This window comes from Heterodontus francisci, chromosome 21, assembly GCF_036365525.1.
Source record: "Heterodontus francisci isolate sHetFra1 chromosome 21, sHetFra1.hap1, whole genome shotgun sequence".
NCBI lineage: Eukaryota > Metazoa > Chordata > Chondrichthyes > Heterodontiformes > Heterodontidae > Heterodontus > Heterodontus francisci.
The window spans coordinates 37,036,827-37,060,503 of record NC_090391.1 but is presented as its reverse complement, the minus strand read 5'-3'; positions in this window follow the sequence as shown (position 1 = coordinate 37,060,503).

The following is a 23,677-nucleotide window of genomic DNA, read 5'->3' as shown; positions in this document are numbered from 1 at the left end:
CTAACTATCGCAAATGAACTTATTCTTTTCAAGATGATTATAAATCCTGTCTCTTATAACCTTTTCCAACATTTTACCCACAACCGAAGTAAGGCTCACAGGTCTATAATTACCAGGGCTGTCTCTACTCCCCTTCTTGAACAAGGGGACAACATTTGCTATCCTCCAGTCCTCCGGCACTACTCCTGTCGACAATGACGACTTAAAGATCAACAACAACGGCTCTGCAATCTCCTCCCTGGCTTCCCAGAGAATCCTAGGATAAATCCCATCTGGCCCAGGGGACTTATCTATTTTCACTCTTTCCAAAATTGCTAACACCTCCTCCTTGTGAACCTCAATCCCATCTAGCCTAGTAGTCTGTATCTCAGTATTCTCCTCGACAACATTTTCTTTCTCTTCTGTAAATACTGACGAAAAATATTCATTTAACGCTTCCCCTATCTCCTCTGATTCCGCACACAACTTTCCACTACTATCCTTTTTTGGCCCTGTTCTAACTCTTATCATTCGTTTATTCCTGATATACCTATGGAAAGCCTTAGGGTTTTCTTTGATCCTATCCGCCAATGACTTCTCGTGTCCTCTCCTTGCTCTTCTTAGCCCTACCTTTAGATCCTTCCTGGCTAGCTTGTAACTCTCAAGCGCCCTAACTGAGCCTTCACGTCTCATCCAAACATAAGCCGCCCTCTTCCTCTTGACAAGCGCTTCAACTTCTTGAGTAAACCACGGCTCCCTCGCTCGACAACTTCCGCCCTGCCTGACAGGTGCATACTTATCAAGGACACGCATTAGCTGCTCCTTGAATAAGCTCCACATTTCGTTTGTGCCCATCCCCTGCAGTTTCCTTCCCCATCCTACACATGCTAAATCTTGCCTAATCGCGTCATAATTTCCTTTCCCCCAGCTATAATTCTTGCCCTGCGGTATATACCTGTCCCTGCCCATCGCTAAGGTAAACCTAACCGAATTGTGATCACTATCGCCAAAGTGCTCACCTGCATCTAAATCGAACACCTGGCCGGGTTCATTACCCAGTACCAAATCCAATGTGGCATCGCCCCTGGTTGGCCTGTCCACATACTGTGTCAGAAAACCCTCCTGCACACACTGGACAAAAACAGACCCATCTAAAGTACTCGAACTATAGTATTTCCAGTCAATATTTGGAAAGTTAAAGTCCCCCATAACCACTACCCTGTTACTCTCGCTCCTGTTGAGAATCATCTTCGCTATCCTTTCCTCTACATCTCTGGAACTATTCGGAGGTCTACAGAAAACTCCCAACAGGGTGACCTCTCCTCTCCTGTTTCTAACCTCGGCCCATACTACCTCAGTAGACGAGTCCTCAAACGTCCTTTCTGCCGCTGTAATACTTTCCTTGAATAACAATGCCACACCCCCCCCCCCTCTTTTACCCTCTTCTCTGTTCTTTCTGAAACATCTAAATCCCGGAACCTGCAACATCCATTCCTGCCCCTGCTCTACCCATGTCTCCGAAATGGCCACAACATCAGGATCCCAGGTACCAACCCATGCTGCAAGCTCACCCACCTTTTTCCGGATGCTCCTGGCGTTGAAGTAGACACACTTTAAACCAAGTTCTTACTTGCCAGTGCCCTCTTGCGTCCCTGTAACCTTATCCCCTACCTCACTACTCTCAACAGCCTGTACACTGGAACTACAATTTAGGTTCCCATTCCCCTGCTGATTTAGTTTAAACCCCCCCGAAGAGCACTAACAAATCTCCCCCCCAGGATATAGGTACCCCTCTGGTTCAGGTGAAGACCATCCTGTTTGTAGAGGTCCCACCTACCCCAGAAAGAGCCCCAATTATCCAGGAAACCAAATCCCTCCCTCCTACACCATCCCTGCAGCCACGTGTTCAACTCCTCTCTCTCCCTATTCCTCTCTTCGCTAGCACGTGGCACAGGCAACAACCCAGAGATAACAACTCTTGTTGTTCTCGCTCTAAGCTTCCACCCTAGCTCCCTGAATTTCTGCCTTAAATCCCCATCTCTCTTCCTACCTATGTCGTTGGTGCCTATGTGGACCACGACTTGGGGGTGCTCCCCCTCCCCCTCAATCATCTATTGTGGGCCAATTCTATCAGATATTTAATATGTAGTTAAGCCTTTTGTGGGCGTGGCACAGTGTCATTCAATGTGACAGGTCGTGTGATTTTGGGCTGAGATTTATATATTTACCTGTCAGCAGGTATTTCTTGGAGGTGGCATTTGTGGTCATCCCTAACTGCGCTTCAACTGAGTAATGCACTTCAGAGTCAAACACATTGCTGCGGTTCTGGAGTCACATGTAGGTGAGACCAGCGAACGACAGAGAGCACAGGGAAACATTAGTGAAATTCCCTTTCAATGTTAGATTTTGTGTGTCAATTAATTGAATTTATTGGTTAACTGAACATTAATTCCACCAGCTGCGGTGTGAGATTTGAAACCGTGTAGCAATAACATGAGCTTGGATGGTTGGACTGGTAGTTTAGTGATATGCCCACAACGCCATGGCTCTTCCACCACCACCTCACCAGCCACCCACCACCCCTCCCCCCCCAACCAACGCCCAACCCCACAATAACGTCTGCACTACTGCTGTGTTTGACCGTTGGATTGAAAATATATCTATGGCACTTGGGATCTTGGGAACATAAGAACTAGGAGCTGGAGTAGGACACGCGGCCTCTCGGGCCTAATCCGCCATTCTACAGGATCGTGGTTAATCTGATTGTAACCACGACTTCACATTCCCGCCTACACACGATAAACTTTCAACACCTTGTTTAACAAGAATCTATCTACCTCTGCCTTAAACATACTCAAAGACTCTGCTTCCCCCGCCTTTTGAGGGAGAGAGTTACAAAGACTCACGACCCCCTGAGAGAAAAAAAAGCTCCTAATCTCTGCCTTCAATGGGCGACCCTTATTTTTAGATAGTGACCCTTAGTTCTAGATTCTCCCACAAGAGGAAACATCCTTTCCACATCTCCCCTGTCAAGACCCCCCAGAATCTTCTGCACTTCAATCAAGTCAGCTCTTACTTTACGAAACGCCACTGGATACAAGCCTAACTTGCAGAACCATTCCTCCGAAGACAACCCGCCCATTCCATGTATTAGTCTTGTAAACCTTCTCTGAACAGCTTATTTAAATAAGGGGATCAATACTGTACACAGTCCTCCGGATGTGATTTCACTGATTCCCTGTATAACTGAAGCATAACCTCCATACTTCCGTATTCAATTCTACTCGCAATAGTAAGAGCAGTAAAAACCTGCCGACCCCTGCTCTCTGTGACTGTGGACCTGATGGTCTGTCAGTGTCTCTGTCTGCTGGGAGTGATAATGTACCGACTGTGTGTGGGAAGGAAGTTGTTGATAGCTTGGGTGGAGGAATCATCACATTCATGCTGCTTGATAGAATTTTTTGATGGAGCAACAAAGGAGATTAATACGGATAATGTAGTTGTTGTTGTGTACACGGCATCCAAAAGGATTTGATAAAGTGCCATATAACAAGATTGTCAGCAAGGTTAGAGCACATGGAGTAAAGGGGACAGTATCCGTATGGATACGAAGTTGGCTGAGTGTCAGGACACAGAGTAGTGGTGAACAGCTGTTTTTTCTGGACTGGAGAAAGGTATATCATGGGGTTCCCCAGGGTGTTTGGACCCCTGCCTTTCTTGATCCATATTAATGACGTTGACTTTGGTGTACAAGTACAATTGCACAACTTACACATTGCACAATATTTGAAAGTATTGAGAGATGTGAGGAGGATAGTGGCAATCTTCAAGAGGACATGGACAGGCTGGTGAAATAGGCAGGTAAGTGGCAGATGAAATTTATTGCAGAGAAGTGTGAAGTGATTTATTTCGTTCTGAACATCGAGGAGAGGCAAGATAAAATATCGCACACAATTCGAAAGGGGTTTCAGGATTCAGAGGGACCTGGGGTATATGTGCACAAATTGGTGAAGGTGGCAGGGATGGTTGAGAAAGTGGTTAACAAGGGAAACTGAATTCTGGACTTGGAGGCTTCATTAATAGAGGCATAGAGTACAAAAGCAAGGTAGTTATGATAAACCTTTATAAAACACTGGCTCAGCCTCAACTGGAGTATTGTGTCCATTTCTGTGCACCACAGTTTCGGAAGGATGTTAAGGTACTAGACCCACACTCCCCAGGCAGCAAACCTCAGCCTATAGCAGTCCACTGCCAACACTGCTCACAAACTGGAATGTGATCGGGTGCAGATGTCATGCTCGGAGTCTGCTCTTGTTTCATCTTCGATGCCCCATCACTCTTCCTCTCACTTTCCTAATCTAACTTCAGATACCGAGCTGCAGACTGCCGGGGCACATGTCATATTGATTTGCACATGGATCAACATTCCTACATCGTTGCCAGGTTCAAGTCCTGGAATTCCCTCCATAAAACCACCAGGGAATCAGTGAATGACGCAGCACAGATTGGAGACTTTTCGGCCCATTGTTCCTGTTCTGGCTCTTAGATAGCGTCATTCAATTAATCCCACTCCCTCCCTGCTCATTCCCGATAGCCCTGTAGGTTTTCCGCTTCAGGTATTTATCCAGTTACCCTTTAGAAGTTATTACTTAAATTGCTTCCAACGCCCTTTCACTGAGTGTATTCCAGATCTCAATCATTCACTGGATAATTGTTCTCTGCTGTCACTCCTGGTTCTTTTTGTCAATTATCTTAAATCTGTATCCTCTGGTTCTGACACTTCTGCCACTGGAGCAGTTTCTCCTCACTGATTACATCTAAAGATTGCATTATCTTAGACGCTTCCAATAAATTTCCCTTTAACCTCCGCTTCCCCGCAGTGAAAACCCAGTGTTTCTCCAGACTCTCCACATAACTGCTGCCTTTCGTCCCTGAATTCAAACTTGAGTTATAACTACAAGGATCATTCAGAACTCCACAGAAATGCTCTCTTGCGTTACCATAGTGAGCTCTCGGATCGGAGTGGGGGACACTTTGCTCCTTTTTATGAAATTACCCCATGTTCTGAAGCCAAGTACATAAGTGGGAATCTATAGAAAAGTCAAGGACACATATCATTGCCCTTGTTCAATACAAGAGGCATCGGCAATTTGGATGGGGCTCAGGACTGGGGAAAGATTGCTGATACTGATGAGGACTGAGAACATGATCAAGACAAAGAATCAATTATGTATCACAGCTGCCAGGGCTGGGCGTGTCGCTCAGTGGTAGAGTGCATGCTTCACATGAATGAGGTCATGGGTTCAATCCCCAGCATCTCCAGGGAGCTTTGAGGGGAACGTTGCGCAGCAAAGGAAGTGTAGTACGGTTAAACTTTAGGTTTAAATTCACAATTCGCAGCAAGAAAGCTGTTTAATCAGTCAATGATATTGTCGAAGAACTTCATCGCACACCCTCCGAGCAGTGCACCTCATCCAATAGCAGTCCAGTGTCAACACAGCTCACAGACGTGAATGTATCCCGGTGCAGTGTCGTGCTCGCAGTCCACACTTGCTTTATACGGGATGCCCTGTCACTGTTCCACTCACTTTCCTAATCGAACATCAAATGTCAGACTGGGCACTGCTTGGGCAAGACGGAGAGTTTGGCATTTGCGTGAGAAGCAGAAAGGGTGATGGAGTCTTGGGGCATGGAATCATGGAAAGGTGACGGCACAGAAGGAGGTCATTCAAGCCGTCCAGCCCATGCTAGCTCTCTGCAAGAGCAAGTTAGCTACTCCCACTTCCCTGGCTTACCCCTTAGCCCTGCAATTATCTTTTTTAATCTTCAGGCGCTTATCCAATTCCCTTTTTAAAGTCACTCTTGAATTTGGCTCCACCACAGTCTCAGGCAGTTTATTCCAGATCCTAACCACTCACTGGAGAAAGAAGATTTCACTCCTGTCGCTTGTGATTCTTTTCTCGATCACCTTAAATCTGAATGATCTGGTTCTGGACCCATCCACTAATGGGAACAGTTTCTCTCTATTGGCTCTGTTTTTACCCCTCATGATATAAAACCAAACAGTTGGCTGATCTTAAATTAATCTCAGCATATTCCCAACTCTCAAGCTGATTTTACACTGCACTCCTTTGAGGGCCCATCTGAGCGACCACTCTCGGTATCAGCAGATACTATTTACTTTTATAAACCTTTCTGAGCCACACAACTAACAAGTGACGATTCAGTTCCCTCTCACAGTCATTCACACCCCTCCATGCAATCTTACAGCTGATTGACAGTTACCGGCAACCGACAGTTTCTCTTAACTAGATTGCAGTTTCTCTCATGGTTCTTTTAAAGTACTAGGTTTAATTCAAAATGATAAGCAAAATTTCGTTTTGTGATTCACTCAACAAACTTACCACAGAATTCTCACTCTTACCAAATTCCCAATTTTACACTCTATTTCGCTGCTCTCCTTTTATGACCACTCTGTGCAAACTCTCTCTTTAATATTCAAATGCTGCCTTGATGGAAGATAGGAACATAAGAATACAGGAAATAGAAACAGGAGTAGGCCATTCGGCCCGTTGAGCCTGGTAGGCCATTGAAACAGATCATGACTGATCATCTACCTCAGTGCCATTCACCACCATATTACTAACCCCATATTATTTGATGTCATTCATACCCAGAAATCTATAGATTCTGTCTTGAACATGTCCAATGTTCGAGCTTCCACATACCTCTGTTGTAGGTAATTCCACAGATTCACCACCCTATGAGCAAAGAAATTCCTCCTCATCTCAGTCTAAAATGGCCTACCCTTCATTCTGAGACTATGTGTCCTTGTTCTGAACTCACCAGCCGGAGGAAACATCCTATCCACATCCACCTGTAAGAATTTTGCGAGCTTCAATGAGATCACCTCTAATTCTTTGGATCTCTGGAGAATTGAGGCCCAGTTTCCTCAATCTCTCCTCATCAGACTTGCAATGTTTCAATCCATATTTCATTGCTGATTGTACAAGACTGAGTGCTGTTACTTTGATTGTGGATCCACCTCACTTCTTCTCAGCCTCTGCTTCTGCAGTCAGTCTCTCAACGCTTCCTGGTTTCAAACTCTGCGAGCTGGAACAAGTGACACACTCGCCCTTCCTTCCAGCTCTCATGTCTCAAAGTAGCTCACACTGGAACATGGATACGGCCGCCTTGTTGCTGCTGTTTGGTGAGACGTTAAAGAACATTCTAACAAAACTTCTAGAATCCGGGTCTGTGAGGGAGATGAGTCTGCAAAAGGCAGAGGGAGATTGGAACTGAGCCCGGAGGTATCGGATCTCCTGCAGCTCAGTGAGTGAAAACAACATTTACTTCGGTGTGTAGTATTCGAGTTTGGAAAGCTATTGCAGAAGAGACATCCTTGTGCCGACCTCTTAACCTCTCGATCTGCTGCCTTTGACAGAGAAATAATTAAACTCATCCTCGCATCCAGTAACACAAAGAGACAGATACCTATTGAATCCATCACTCAGACAGAATCAGAGATTAATAGACACAGAATGATTCCAACATTCACATACAGTGCCAAACATTGTCAGAGTCAGAATGAATCTCACACTAAGACACCACTATTGGAGACTGTCAGATGGAGAATGAATCTCACACTGACATACAGTCCCAGATAGTAACAAGTACACAGTGAATTTCAGTCATATACTGTAGCAGACAATGGAAGAAACAGAATGTATCACACACTCACACACAGAGCTAGAGACTGTTACATGCAACATTTATGTGCCAAACATACACGCTGCTAGAGACTGACAGTTAGAGAAATAAACCAACACTCACAAAATTGCAGTGCAATCGAGTGACAGCGGCAGGTTTCATCCGACATGTGCACAGTGCCAGAGACTGACAGTTCAAACTTAAACCAGCACACGCACGCCGTGTCAAAGAGTGACACGCACAGAATTAATTTGACACAGACACGCAATAGTGGAGACTGACATATCTCGACTCAATCTCACTCCCACGTCTTGGACAACTGATTTAACACAAAAGTGCAACCAGCGTTGGTGTAAAGAATGTAATAACAGCTCGTCTCTATTCCGAGAATTTCTTAGTCCCAGCCGTCCAAAGGAGGCTGAACAATGTAGTGTCTGTTTTGTCCCTCTCTGATCTGTAAACTTCGTTGTAACGCATATTTCTGACATCTACTGGCCGAGTTTGAGAACTGCAACATAGCGCAGTGAATTCACACAGTCCGTCAGGGTTAAAGAAGCAGGCAATGTGAGGAAATAGTTTCTGCCTGTATGTTCCCCTCTCACATTGTTTCACATTGATATACTGAAGAATAAATCAATCGATTGCTAATAAATACAAAAGATTCCCTTCTTTATTTGACTATTTGTAAATATGCCCTGTTATATTTTACTCTTCATTGAACAGTATTTCTGACTGATTTCTCACTTCAAATAAAGAAAACATAAACACACAAAGAACTGAGCACAAATCTGGGATTTTAACAGTGTTGCTCTTATTGAAGGATGAAACAATCCCTCTGGGAAGGAATGGATATTTAAATAAGGAATGGGAAGAAGCGTCGGGGGAAAAGATTGCGAGACTCAATGAATTTTAGTGAATCCATGTAATTCTTTCGGTGTTTCACTGCATAGTTCAGGTCAGATAAGAAATAGCAATAAAAAGGAGGAAATCCGAGTTACATTTTTCGTGACGTGGGAATTAAAGCCACGAGAAGGATTTTCTTCCTTTGCACACGTTATCCATTCCAATATGTTCAGGCTCCATTCCAACCTTTGAGCCTCAGAAGGACAGAGATCACAACATATGAAGCTGCGATGGCCAGGAAATGAATCGAATTCAACTGCTTAAAACGACAGCTATGTTCACCACTATGCACCATCGCCTGTAGCTGACAATGTAGTGCTTCTGTTGAGTTCTGGACTGAACCGCTAAATCTGACCTTCTGTAACTTGATACACACTCAATAGCGAATATGATAAGCATCAATCTCGCAACAGACTGCCGGATCCCCATTTTATTTGAGCCAAGGATCCATTTCACAGCCCTGGCAGGTGGATTGTAGCGGTGTGTTACGGGGCTTAGTTGTATGTTTCGCAGAAGCTGAAAAGGAAGGGAAGACATGGAGCATTCCAGGGAGAAAATCAGTATTTAACTCAGAAGCATAAATCAACAGAGAGAGAAATTACCTCGGAAACACAATGTGCTTCACTGTAGATGTTTTCTTTTCTGTCTCTGATCCAAATTGATGGCGGTAAATAATATTGGTAGACAGGAAGGGACACAAATCACAAGGTAATCACTGTGTGAGGGAATCCCCTCAGTAGTGTGCTGTCTCACCGACACATTGGTGTCTTTCCCCTGTGTATCTTCACATAGTCGGTGCGTTTTTCAGTGGAAACGTAGCTGCAGAGAGTCTTTTGGAAATGAACTTCCTGATTGCATAGAAGATGCTTGTGAATGGTGACAAGCATTGAATGGGATTGGGTAACTAAACACAAGATATTGTGACATCACCCCAATTACACCCAATCATCACGAAAGCAGAATTTCGTGGGAATGCTCAGCAGCTGTGTCAGCATCTGTGGAGAGAGAAACACAGTGAACGTTTCAGGTCGATGAGCCTTCTCCAGCATTGTCTCTGACCACCATCACTATAGCCTATGAGTTAAAGAATGAATCCCACATTCACTACAATATCAGAGTCTGCCAGGTGCAGATTGAACCAGGCAATCACACAGAAAAATCAGAGAAAGTTTATGGCACAGAACGAGGCAACTTGGCTCATTGTTTCTGCGGCGACCAAAAAACGAGCCACCCAGCCTAATCTCAACTTCCAGCATTTGACCCACAGCCCTGCAGGTTACAGCACTTGAGGTGCATGTCCATAGACCTTGTTTAATGATGTGAGGCTTTCTGCCTCTCCCTCTTTTACAGGCAGTAAATTCCAGACTCCTACTACCCTCCGGGTGAAAATAAGCTTTTCTTCTTTTCCCCTCTAATCTTTCTACCAGTCACTTTAAATATATGCGCTTTAGTCACTGAAGTCTAAGGTAAATAGGCCATTATCACGCACTCTATCCAGGCCCCTAAAAACTTTGTACATCTCAATCCAATCTCCTCTCATCCTTTTATTTTCCAATGAAAACAACCACAGCCCATCCAATCTTTCCTCACACTTGCATTTTTCCCAAACATGGCAACATCCTCATAAATTTTGTCTCTAATCTGTCCAGTGCAATTACATCCTTTCTGTAATAAGGTGACCACAATGGCACACAGTACTCAAGTTGAGGCTGAACTAATGACTTATACAGTCCCAGCATAATATCCCTGCCCTTATACCTGTACCTCAACGAATAAAGGCAATCATTCCATATGCCCTCTTAACGACCTTATCAACCTGTCCTCCTACTTTCACGGATCTGAGGACATTAACTCCAATGCGCCTCACGTCCTTTGCACCTCTCAGTGTTTTCCCAATAATCGTGTATTGCTTTGCCTTGTTTCGCCTCCCCAAATGCATCAACTCACACTTCTCTGGTTAAATTTCATTTGTCATTTTTCAGCCCACCTGACCAGTCCATTGATATCTTCCTGTAGCTAACAGCTATCCTCCTCTCCATCAACCACATGACAAATGTTTGTGCGGTCATTAAATTGTTGATCATGCCCCTGCATTTATATCCAAATCGTGAATATATTCCGCAAAATGAAGAGCACCTGGTACTGAGCCGTGTGGGGCACCACTGGAAACTGCCTTCCAGGCACCAATACACAGGACTACAATTACCCTTTGTTTTCTGCCACTGAGGCAATTTTACATCAAGCTTGCTATATTTCTCTGGATCCCATGGTGTTCACTTTCTAAAGCAGTCCACCATTTTGGAGCTTGTGAAAAGCAGATAGATGACAAGAATGGGATTGGAACCCACGCGTGAAGAGCACAACGGGTTAGCAATCCATCGCCTTAACCACTCGGCCACCTCGTCGTCCGACTGCAGCGGTACCGAGACGAAAAAAAAATGTATCACCGCATACAGAATGATCGCTACTGATTGAATTCATCACTCACAGACAGAATCAGAGACTGATAGACACAGAATGTTTCCCATATTCACATACTGTGCAAATATTGTCAGAGCCAGAATGAATCACATACTCAGACACAACCACTGGAGAATGACAGATGAGGAATGAATCTCACACTCACATCCAATCCCAGAAACTGACAGGTACACACTGGATTTCGGTCACATACTGGAGGAGAGAGTGGCAGAAACAGAATGATTCCCAGCCCGACACATATAGCCAGAGACTATTAGATAATCCACATTAGCATTAATCCGCCAAACACACAGACAGTAACAGAACTAATCCAACACACGCACATAGTGCCATAGGGTGACAGGCACAGAATTCACCCAACACACATACACAGTCCCAGATACTGACAGTTACAACATTATTCCACCAGAGAGTAACAGACACTGAATTAATCCAACGCATACACACAAACAGTCCCAGAGACGAGCAGTTACAAAATTATTCCACCAGACAGTGACAGACGCTGAATTAATCCAACACACACACACAGTCCCAGAGACGGGCAGTTACAGAATTATTCCACAGAGAGTGACAGACACTGAATTAAACCAACACAAATACACTATGCCAGAGAGTGACTGACACAAAATTAATTTGACACAATATAATAGAAACTGTTTGATAATGTCCGAATCTCACTCCAATTAGTTGTCCAATCAGGTCCTTTTTTAGTATCGTCAGCAAACTTCTTGATCATGCCCTCACATTTACATCCAAATCATGAATATAGACCACAAAAATCAGGGCACCAACTACTGAGCAGTGCTGGGCACCACTGGAAACATCCTTCCAGTCGCAAATACACGGGATTACAATTACCCTTTGTTTTCTGCCACTGATTCAATTTTCCATCCAGCGTACTACATTTTCTTGGCTCTCAAGGGATTTTAACCAATCGTCCATTTCGGACCTTGTCAAAAACAGACGAACAACAGAATGGAATTTGAAATAAAAACAAGAAATGCTGGAAACACTCAGCAAGTCTGGCAGCATCTGTGGAGAGAGTAGCAGAGTTAACGTTTCAGGTCAGTGACCCTTCTTCAGAACTGGCAAGTATTAGAAATGTAAAAGGTTATAAGCAGTTAAAGTGGGGGTGGGGCAAGAGATAACAAAGGAGAAGGTGTAGATAGGACATGGTCACAGAATAGCTGACCATAAGGTCATGGAGCAAAGATAGGTTAATGGTGTTTTGAAAGGCAAAGGATTAGTACAGAAAGGGTGTTAAAGGACTTAAAATTGAACAGCCACAAGTGCAAACATGAAAAAAACAGTGGGTAAGCAAACTGAACAAAATGAGATGAAATGAAATAAAACAGACACACAAAAAATATGGAAAAAAAAGGAAAAGGAAAAAATAACTGAAATTAAAAGTAAAATGGGGGGCCCGTCATGCTCTGAAATTATTGAACTCAATGTTCAGTCCGGCAGGCTGTAGTGTGCCTAATCGGTAAATGAGATGCAGTTCCTCGAGCTTGCGTTGATGTACACTGGAACACTGCAGCAATCCCAGGACAGAGATGTGAGCATGAGAGCAGGGGTGAGTGTTGAAATGGCAAGCAACAGGAAGCTCAGGGTCCTGCTTGTGGACTGAGCAGAGATGTTCCACAAAGTGGTCACCCAGTCTGCGTTTGGTCTTCCCAGTGTCGAGGAGACCACATTGTGAGTAGCGAATACAGAATACTACACTGAAAGAAGCACAAGTAAATCGCTGCTTCACCTGAAAGGAGTGTTTGTGGCCTGGTATAGTGAGCAGAGAGGAGGTAAATGAGCAGGAATTGCACCTCCTGTGATTGCAGGGGAAGGTGCCGTGGGATGGGGATGAGGTGGTGGGGGTAATGGAGGGGTGGACCAGGGTGTTATGGAGGGAATCATCCCTTCGGAATGCTGACAGGGGAAGGGAGGGGAAGATGCGTTTGGTAGTGGCTTCACGCTGGAGGTGGCAGAAATGGTCGAGGATGATCCTTTGGATATGGAGGCTGATGGGGTGGAAAGTGAGGACAAGGGGAACCCTGTCATGGTTCTGGGAGGCAGGGGAAGGGGTGAGGGTAGAGGTGCGGGAAATGGGCCGGACATGGTTGAGGGCCCTGTCAATCACAGTAGGGGGGGTGGTGGGTGTCCTCGGTTGTGGAAAAAGGAAGACATATCAGAAGCACTGTCATGAAAAGATAGCAATATCAGAGAAGATGCATCAGAGACAGAGAAACTGGGAGAATGGAATGGAGTCCTGAAAGGAGGCAGGATGTGAAGAAGTGTAGTCGAGGTAGCTGTGGGAGTCGGTGGGGTGAAATGAATATTAGTAGACAGCCTATCCCCAAAGATGGAGACAGATAATTCGAGGAACGGAGGGATAGTGTCGGAGATGGACCATGTAAAGGTGAGAGAAGGGTGGAAATTAGAAGCAAAGTTGATAAAGTTTTCCAGTTCGGGACAGGAGCAGGGAATGGCACCGATACAGTCATAAATACACCGGAAAAAAAGTTGGGGGAAGGACTGGAACAAGGAATGTTCAACATATCCCACAAAAAGGCAGGCATAACTAGGATACATGCGGGTACCCATCGCAACACACTTTACTAGAAGGAAGTGAGTGGAGTTGAAGGAGAAGTTGTTCAACAAGTTCAGCCAGGCGGAGGAGTGATGTGGTGGATGGAGACTGGTTGGGCCTCTGTTCAAGGAAGAAGCAGCGAGCCTTCAGGCCGTCCTGGTGGGGGAATGGCGGTATAGAGAGATTGGATGTCCGTAGTGAAGAGGAGGCGGTTGGGGTCAGGAAACTGGAAATTGTCAAAATGACACAGGGCGTCAGAAGAGTCATGGATGTCGGTGGGAAGAGACTGGACCAGCGGAGAAAAGATAGAGTCAAGATAGGTAGAAATAAGTTCAGTGGGGCAGGAGCAGTCTGACACAATACGTCTCCCGGGACAGTCGTGCTTGTGGATTTTGGGAAGGAGTTAGCAGCGGGCTGTCCGGAGTTGCAGGACTATGAGGTTGGAAGCTGTGGATGGAAGATCTTCAGAGGAGACGAAGTCACTGACAGTCCTGTGGACAGTAGCTTGATGCTTGGTGTTGGGGTCATGGTCCAGAGGAAGGTCGGAAGAAGTGTCTGAAAGTTGGCGCTGAGCCTCTGCAAGGTCGAGATCGGTACACCATACAACAACAGCGCCACCCTTGTCTGCAGGTTTGATGACAATGTCGGGGTTAGACCTGAGGGAACGGAGTGCCTCAAGTTCAGAGGACAGGTTAGAGTGAGTGAGGGGCGCAGAGAAATTGAGATGACCAATGTCTTGCTGACAGTTTTCAATGAAAAGATCAATAGTGGGTAAGAGACCAGGGGGAGGGTTCCAAGTAGAGGGAGAATGCTGGAGGCGGATGAATGGGTCTTTCAACACACCATTAACATATCTTTGCTCCATGACCTTATGGTCAGCTATTCTGTGACCTTGTTCTATCTGCACCTTCTCCTTTATTATCTCTTGCCTCACCCCCACTTTACTTGCTGATAACCTTTTGCATTTCTAATACTTGCCAGTTCTGAAGATCGGCCATTGACTAGAAACGTTAACTCTGCTTCTCTCTCCACAGATGCTGCCAGACCTGCTGAGTATTTCCAGCATTTCTTGTTTTTATTTCAGATTTCCAGCATCCGCAGTATTTTGCTTTTAATTCAGTGTCTCTCCCTGTGAGATAATATAATAATAGATCCACTTGGTGACTCTCCCTGTGGAGATTCTATACTAACAGCCACACCTAAGTAATTTTCTTGTGGAAATACTGCAACAACCGACCCACTCAGTGACTATACCTGTGGAGATTCTATAATAACAGATCCACTCACTGAGACTCCCCGTCGAGAAAATCGAAAAACAGGCTCATTCAGTGACTCTCCCTGTGCTAGTACTCTAACAACAGACAAACACAGTCACTCTCCCTATGGAGATACTATAATAACAGATCCACTCAGAGACTCTCCCTGTGGAGATACTAAAATAATAGATCCACTCAGTGACACTCCCTTTGGACATACTATAACAACACACTCAGTCACTCTCCCTATGGAGATTCAAAAATAACAGCAAAAGTCAGTGACTCTCCCATTGGAGATACTATATTAACAGACCCACTAAGTCACTTTCCCAGTGTAGATACTATAGTAAGCAGACGCACTCAGTGACTCTCCCTGTGGAGATACGACAGTAAAAAACCATCATTGACTCTCCCTCTGGAGATACTATAACAACAGAACTACTCAGTGACTATCCTTGTGCAGATACTATCATAACAGAACCAATCAGTGCCTCGCCCTCTGGAGATTCTATAATAACAGACCCACACAGTGATTCTCCCTGTGGATATACTATAATAATAGACAAACACAGTGACTCGCTCTGTGAAGATACTGTAACATCAGACCCACTCAGTGACTCTCCCTGTGTAGATACTATAATAATAGACCCACTCAATCACCCTCCTTGTAGAGATACTAAAATAACAGACTCACTCAGTGAATTTCCCTGTGGAGATACTATCATAACAGATCCAGTCAGTGACTTTCCCTGTGGAGATACTGCAATAACATACTCACTCAGTCACTCATCTTGTGGAAATAATATAATAAGAGACCATCTGTGACTCCCCCTGTGGAGATAGTATAGTAAGAGAGCGACTCAGTCACAATCCCTGTGGAGATACTGAAATAACAGACCCAATCAGTTAATCTTCCTGTGGAGATACAATAACAGATCCACACATCACACTCCCTATGGAGATTCGAAAATAACAGATTCACTCATGACTCTCCCTGTTGAGATTCTATAATAACAGAAGAACTCAGCGACTTTCCCTGTGGGGATACTATAATAACAGACCCACTCAGTCGCTTTCCCTGTGGTGATACTGTAGTAACAGACATACTCAGTCACTTTCCCAGTGCGGATACTATAGAAAAGCAGACGCACTCAGTGACTCTCCCTGTGGAGATTCTGTTGCAACAGACCCACTCAGTGACGCTCCTGTGGAGATACTGTAATAACAAACCCACTCAGTTACTCTCCCTGGGGAAATACTATAATAACACACCTCCTAATTCAGTCTCCCTGTGGAGATACTAAAATAATAGACCATCTGTAACACTCACTGTGGAGAAAATATAACAACAGACCCATTCTGTGGCTCTCCCTGTTGCAAAACTATGAGAACAGACCCACTCCGTCACTCTCACTGTGGAGCTACTATGATAACAGAACCACTCAGAGTCTCTCCCAGTGGAGGTACTAGAATAGCAAACCCAGTCTGTGACTCTCACTGTGGAGATGCTCTAATAATCGACCCGCTCATTAACTCTCCTGTGGATATAATAGAATAACAGACCCAGTCATTGACTCTCCCTGTGGAGATACGATAGTAACTGACCAACTTATTCACTCGCCCTGTGTAGATACTATCGTAACAGACCCATTCATTCCTTCTCCCTGTGGAGGTACTATAATAACAGACCCGCTCATTCACTCGCCCTGGGTAGATACTAGAATAACAGAACCACTCATTCTCTCGCCCTGTGAAGATACTATAATAACAGACAGACTCATGCTCCCTCCCTGCGGAGATATTATAATAATAGGTTCGCTCAGTCACTCTCCGTGGGGGAATACTATAATATGAAACCCACTCAGTGACTCTCCCTGTGGAGATACTATAAAAACAGATCCATTCAGTGACACGAGCTGGGAAGATGCTGTAATAACAGACCGCTCAGTCATACTCTCTGTGGAGATAATATAATAACAGATCCACTCAGTCACTCTCTCGGTGGTGATACTATAATAACAGACCCACTCAGTGACTCTCCCTTTGGAGATACTATAATAACAGACCCACTCAGTCATACTCTCTGTGGAGATAATATAATAACAGATCCATTCAGTCCTTCTCTCTGTGGTGATACTATAATAACAGACCCACTCGGTGACTCTCCCTGTGGAGATAGTATAATAACAGACCCACTCAGTAACTCTCCCTGTGGCGATACTATAATAATACACCCACTCAGTGACTCTATTTTTGGAGATACTATAATAACAGACCCACTCAGTCATACTCTCTGTGGAGATAATATAATAACAGATCCACTCAGTCATACTCTCTGTGGACTTAATATAATAACAGATCCACTCAGTCACTCTCTCTGTGGAGATACTATAATAATAGACCCACTCAGTGGCTCTCCCTGTGGAGATTGAATAAACACAGACCCACTTAGTGATTCAACCTGTGGAGTTGCAATAGCAACAGACCAACTTAGTAAGTCCCACGATGGAGATACTACAATAACCGACTCGCTCAGTGACTCTCCCAGTGGAGATACTCGAATAACAATCCCACTTAACCACTCACCCATTGGGGATAATACAATAACAATCCCGCTCAGTGATTCTCCGTATGGAGATGCTACAATAACAGACCCACACTATCATACTTCTTGTGGAGATATTCTGATAACAAACCCACTCAGTGACTCGCCCTGTGGAGATAGTTTAATAACAAATTCACTCAGTCACACTCCCTGTGGAGATACCATAATAACAGACCCACTCAGTCACTCATCCTGTGGAGATACTATAATATCAGACCCACTGCAGTCACTCTCCCTGTAGTCATGCGATAATAAAGGATCCACTCAGTCACTCTCCCTCTGGAAGTACTATAATGAGGGACCCTCTCAGCAACTCTCTTTTTTGGTGGTACTATAATAACAGACCCACTCAGTGACTCAGCCTTTGGTTTTCTGTGCCCTGTGCCGTGCCTGGCCTGTAACCCGCGCCTCTACCCTCACCCCTTCCCCTCCTGTCCCGAACCGCGACTGTGCTCCCCTTGTCCTCACTGGCCGCTCCCCCCCCCCCCACCCAGCAGCCTCCACATCTAAAGGGTCATCCTCTGGCGCTCCCGCAACCTTCAGCGTGATGCCACCACCAAAGGCATCTTCCCCTCCCCTGTCAGCAATCCAAAGGGATCTTTACCTCCGTGAAACCCTTGTTCTCTCCTCCATTATTCCCACCACTTTATCCCCTTCCCCTTACACCTTCCAATGCAATCGCAGGAGGTGTAATACCTGATCATTCACCTCCTCTCTCCTCACTGTTCAAGGCACCAAACACTCTTTTCTGTTGAAGCAGCAATTTACTTGTACTTTTTTCAATTTAGTATACTGTATTCGCTGCTCACAATGTGGTCTCCTCGACATTGGCGAGAACAAAGTCAGATTGGGTGACCGTTTTTCGGAACACCTCCGCTCAGTCTGAAAGCATGACCCTGATCTTTCGATTGCTGGCCATTTCAACACACCTCCCTGCTCTCGTGCCCACATAGCTGCCCTGAGATTGCTGCAGTGTTCCAGTGAACATCAACGCCAGCTCGAGGAGCAGCATCTCATTTAGGCACCCAACTGCCTGCTGGACTGAACACGAGTTCAATATTTGCAGAGCATGACGGGCCCTCTTTTTACTTTTAGCTTTTTTTTTGTTTTTTGTTTGTTTATTTTATTTCATTTTGTTTCATCATTCTTTTTTATACCATGTGCCAACCCATTACTTTTCTTTGTCGTGTTTGCGCTTTGGACCAGTTTTTTTTTGTCAATTAACACCCTCTCTGCATTAACGTTTTGGCTTTCAGCACACAATTTACATTCCGTTTGCCTTTGCTCCATGACCTTCAGTTATTCTCAGTAATCGTGTCCTATCAACACCCTCTGTTTGATTATCTCTTGCTCTACCCCCACTTTATTTGCTTAAAAGAATGTAAATGTGTTAGATGAACAAAGGGATGTGGGAGAACAAATTTACAAATCACTAAAAGATGTGATGTAGATTAACAAGGCCATATCAAATACAAACTACTCACTAGAGTTTACTTCGAAAGGAATGGCATTGAAAATTGGAGGAGTTAATCTTACTCTGTATCACACCTTGGTTAGACCACACTTGAAGCATTGTGCACATGTCTGATCTCTATTAACATTTTTCGACCACACTTGCTGCTCTGTGCGCATTTGGCTCTCCGGATCCCTTCTTTGCACCACATTTGGAGCACTGTGCACAGTTCTAGACTCCATATTAATCGGTTATACCACAATTGGAGCACTGTGCGCAGTTGTAGTATCCATGTCCTCTGGATCGAGCTCACTTGGTGCTCTGTGAAGAGTTATGATCTTATTATTGGAGAAAATGAAATCAACAAACTGGAATAAAAGCAAAATACTGCGGATGCTGGAAATCTGAAATAAAAACAAGAAATGCTGGAACCACTCAGCAGGTCTTGCAGCATCTGTGAAAAGAGAAGCAGAGTTAACGTTTTGGGTCAGTGATCCTTCTTCGGAACTGACAAATATTAGAAAAGTCACAGGTTATAAGCAAGTGAGGTAGGGGTGGGGCAAGAGATAACAAAGGAGGTCTAGATTGGACCAGGACACATAGCTGACCAAAAGGTCACGGGGCAAAGGCAAACAATATGTTAATGCTGTGTTGAAAGACAAAGCTTCCGATATGACCTACCTTTTCCTCAACCAAGGATTTCCCCCCACTATGGTTGACAGGGCCCTCAACCGTGTCCGGCCCATTCCCCGCACCTCTACCCTCACCCCCTCCCCTCCCTCCCAGAACCGTGACAGGGTTCCCCTTGTCCTCACTTTTCACCCCATCAGCCTCCATATAAAAAGGATCATCCTCCGCCATTTCCACCACCTCCAGCGTGATAACACTACCAGTCGCATCTTCCCCTCGCTTCCCCTGTCAGCATTCCGAAGGGATCGTTCCCTCCGCGACACCCTGGTCCACTCCTCCATTACCCCCACCAACTCGTCCCCGTCCCATGGCACCTTCCCCTGGAATCGCAGGAGGTGTAATACCTGCCCATTTAGCTCCTCTCTCCTCACTATCCCAGGCCCCAAACACTCCTTTCAGGTGAAGCAGCAATTTACTTGTACTTCTTTCAATGTAGTATACCGTATTCGCTGCTCACAGTGTGGTCTCCTTTACATTGGGGAGACCAAGCGCAGACTGGGTGACCGCTTTGCGGAACATCTCCGCTCAGTCCGCAAGCAGGACCCTGAACTTCCAGTTGCTTGCCATTTCAACACTTCCCCCTGCCCTCATGCTCACATCTCTGTCCTGGGATTGCTGCAGTGTTCCAGTGAACATCAACGCAAGCTCGAGGAACAGCATCTAATTTACTGATTATTCACACCACAGCCTGCCGGACTGAACATTGAGTTCAATCATTTCAGAGCATGACAGCCCCCCATTTTACTTTCATTTTTAGTCATTTTTTCTTCCTTTTTTTTACATTCTTTTTACATTTTTTACAATTTTTTTTTTGCATTTATTTCATTTCATCTTAGTTTGTTCAGTTTGCTTCCCCACTGTTTTTTTCATGTTTGCTCTTGCTGCTGTTCGATATATTCAGTATATGTGGCACAGTGGCGCAGTGGTTATTGGGGTGGCACAGTGGTGCAGTGGTTAGCACTGCAGCCTCACAGCTCCAGCGATCCGGCTTCAATTCTGGGCACTGCCTTTGTGGAGTCTGCAAGTTTTCCCTGTGTTTGCGTGGGTTTTCTCCGGGTGCTCCGGTTTCCTCCCACATGCCAAAGACTTGCAGTTTGATCGGTAAATTGGCCATTATAAATTGCCCCTTGTATAGGTAGGTGGTAGGTAAATATAGGGACAGGTGGGGATGCGGTAGAAATATGGGATAAGTGTAGGATTAGTATCAATGGGTGGGTGATGGTCATCACAGACTCGGTGGGCCGAAGGGCCTGTTTCAGTGCTGTATCTCTAAGGTAAAGTATTAACACCTAATCTGTACTAATGCTTTGTCTTTCAACACACCATTAACATTTTGTTTGCCTTTGCTCCGTGACCTTTTGGGCAGCTACGTGGTCCAATCTAGACCTCCTTTGTTATCTCTTGCCCCACCCCCACCTCACTTGCTTATAACCTGTGACTTTTCCAATATTTGTCAGTTCCAAAGAAGGGTCACTGACCCGAAACGTTAACTCTGCTTCTCTTTTCACAGATGCTTCAAGACCTGCTGAGTGGTTCCAGCATTTCTTGTTTTTATTTCAACAAACTGGAGTTGGTGCAAAAATGTTGCACGGATACCAGTACTGTAAGGTTTTTTGTTTACATGAGAGGATGAACAGGCTGCAGTTCCACTTGAAAAGGGAAACTACAGGGTGAACTAGTAGAAGGTTTTAAAATTCAAGGAAGTTTTGATAGAGTTGGAAAAAAGAGCACGTTTCCACTTGTGGGGAAGAGTAAATCGAGGGGACATCAATATAAGGTATCCAATGAGGGAATTCAGGAGAAACTTCCTAACTCAGAGACTAAGGAGAATGGTTACCATAGGGAGTGGTTTGAGGTGAATGGTATATATGCATTTAATGAGAAGCTAGATAAACACATGATGGAGAAGGCAATAAAATTTATGAAGGTAGAATTAGATGAGGAAGGATGGGAGGTCACTCGAGTGAAACGTAAAGGCTATCATGAACTGATTGGGCCGAATTGCCTGTTTCTGTTCTGTATATTCTCTGTATTTCGGTGTAACCAGCAGCCAAGTGCTCCCATGTGCACACAATTTTCCACTTTGGCTTCAATTCACAGAGTTTTTATTCCTCTTTACTTTGAAACATACCCGAAACAAGTCTGCAGTAGAAGGAAATTGCAGGCTGTTATCCAATCTCACAGGAAAGATGAATGACAGAGACGTCAAACTGATACCGGAGATGGGCCTGCTGCATAGCTCAACATTGTACCATCACCCATCAGTCACACTCAGTCGGAGGATGCTATGAATTGTATTGTTGTGGTGATCATCAGATTTACCTCAAACCACTCGATCTGCATTTCTCTCTCTAAGCAGATCTATAGTTTGTGGATAATTGCAGTGTCATTGTCCACTGTGCTTCAGATTTGAAAGCCACTCTCGATCTCTTCACTTCAACATGGACGGGACTTGATTATCCTGTAATGTCGCCAAACTAAAACTGAGATATTAACCTACACCTGGTGATCCAAATATTCCATATCCCGTATATGTTGAAGGAGAGACTCTAGAGTACGTTGAAAACTTCCCAGAACTGGACAGTTACCTCTCTCAAAAGCCACCATTGATGGGAAGATCCAACGCAGGATAGGAAGAAAGGAAGGAACTGCGTTCCCTAGCGGAGAGATCTATTACCAGGGGGCACAGATTTAAATTGACTGGTAGAAGGAGTAGAGGGGACATGAGGAAAAAGTTTTTTTCTGTCAGAGGGTGGTTGGTGTCTGGTATTCACGGGTCTGTTGGTGGTGGAGGCAGAAACCGTCAACTCATTTAAAAGGTACCTGGACCTGCACGTGAAGTGCTGTAACCTGCGAGGTTACAGACTAGGTGCTGGAAAGTGAGATTAGAATGAGCAGCTAGTTTCTTTCAGCCAGCACAGACATGATGGGCTGAATGGCCGATGTCTGTGCCGTAGCTTTTCCATGGTTTCTACGATCTTCCAGCCCAGTAACAAAACCATATTGCCATCAAACAAGCATCCAGAGAGGTGGAACAGAATAGTGACTCCTTAGAGAGTGACTGTGTGTATTGTGTGAGACACGGGCCAAATTCACACACCTACAAGCATAGTGCACCCTCTCTTGGTTAGAATCTTGCCCCAGTGACAATCCTGGAGACGGCCAATCCTGGATATTGAGGAGATATTTTTTCTCTCAGTGGGTTGTGCGACTTTTGAATTCTCTGCCTCAGATAGTGGTGGAGGCACTACAGCTCCCGCTCTTTGTTTCTCCCTCTCTCTCCCTTTTGCTTTGTCTCTGTCTCAACGTCTATCTCTGTCTCTCCACAAATCTCACTCTGAATCTCCCTTTCTCTCTCTCTCTCTGACTCTCCCGCTGTCTCTCCCTCTGTGTCTCTGTCTGTCTCTATCACTCTCTTTTAATCTCTTTCCCTCTCTCCCCCTGGACAGTAATGCTTTGAGCCATTTCTTGCTTAATGTTGAATCTTTAACTCTATCCCTCGTTGGGAACTTCACTGCAGTTTGGACATATCAAGCACTGATCCAACACTCACCCCTAAACACTCATACTAAACCACCAATACAGGACTGGGCAGATAATGGGGATTGTTACTGATTATTACAACTTATCACATCTTCTTTCTGTCTATCCCTCTCATGGCTGTATCTCTCTATCTCTCTCTCTCACAAACATTTTCTCTATTTCTCTGCCTCTCCCCACCAATTACCCCTCCCCTCCCCATTTCCGCACCCCTGCCCCACATTTCCTCTCTCCCACCCTTTTCCCCAGCCTCCCTCACCCCACCCTCTCCTCTATCCATTTTTCCTCCCCTCCAGCTTCCCAACCCTCCCCCGCCCCCACGCAATTCCCCACCCCCATCCCTCCCCTCTCCCTCCCCACCCCTTTCGCCTCCGCACCACTTTCCTGCCCCGACACACGCTCCCTCACACATTTACCCTCCCCAACCTCCCTCACCCATTTTCTCTCCTCTCCCCCACACGCCCCCCACCCATCCC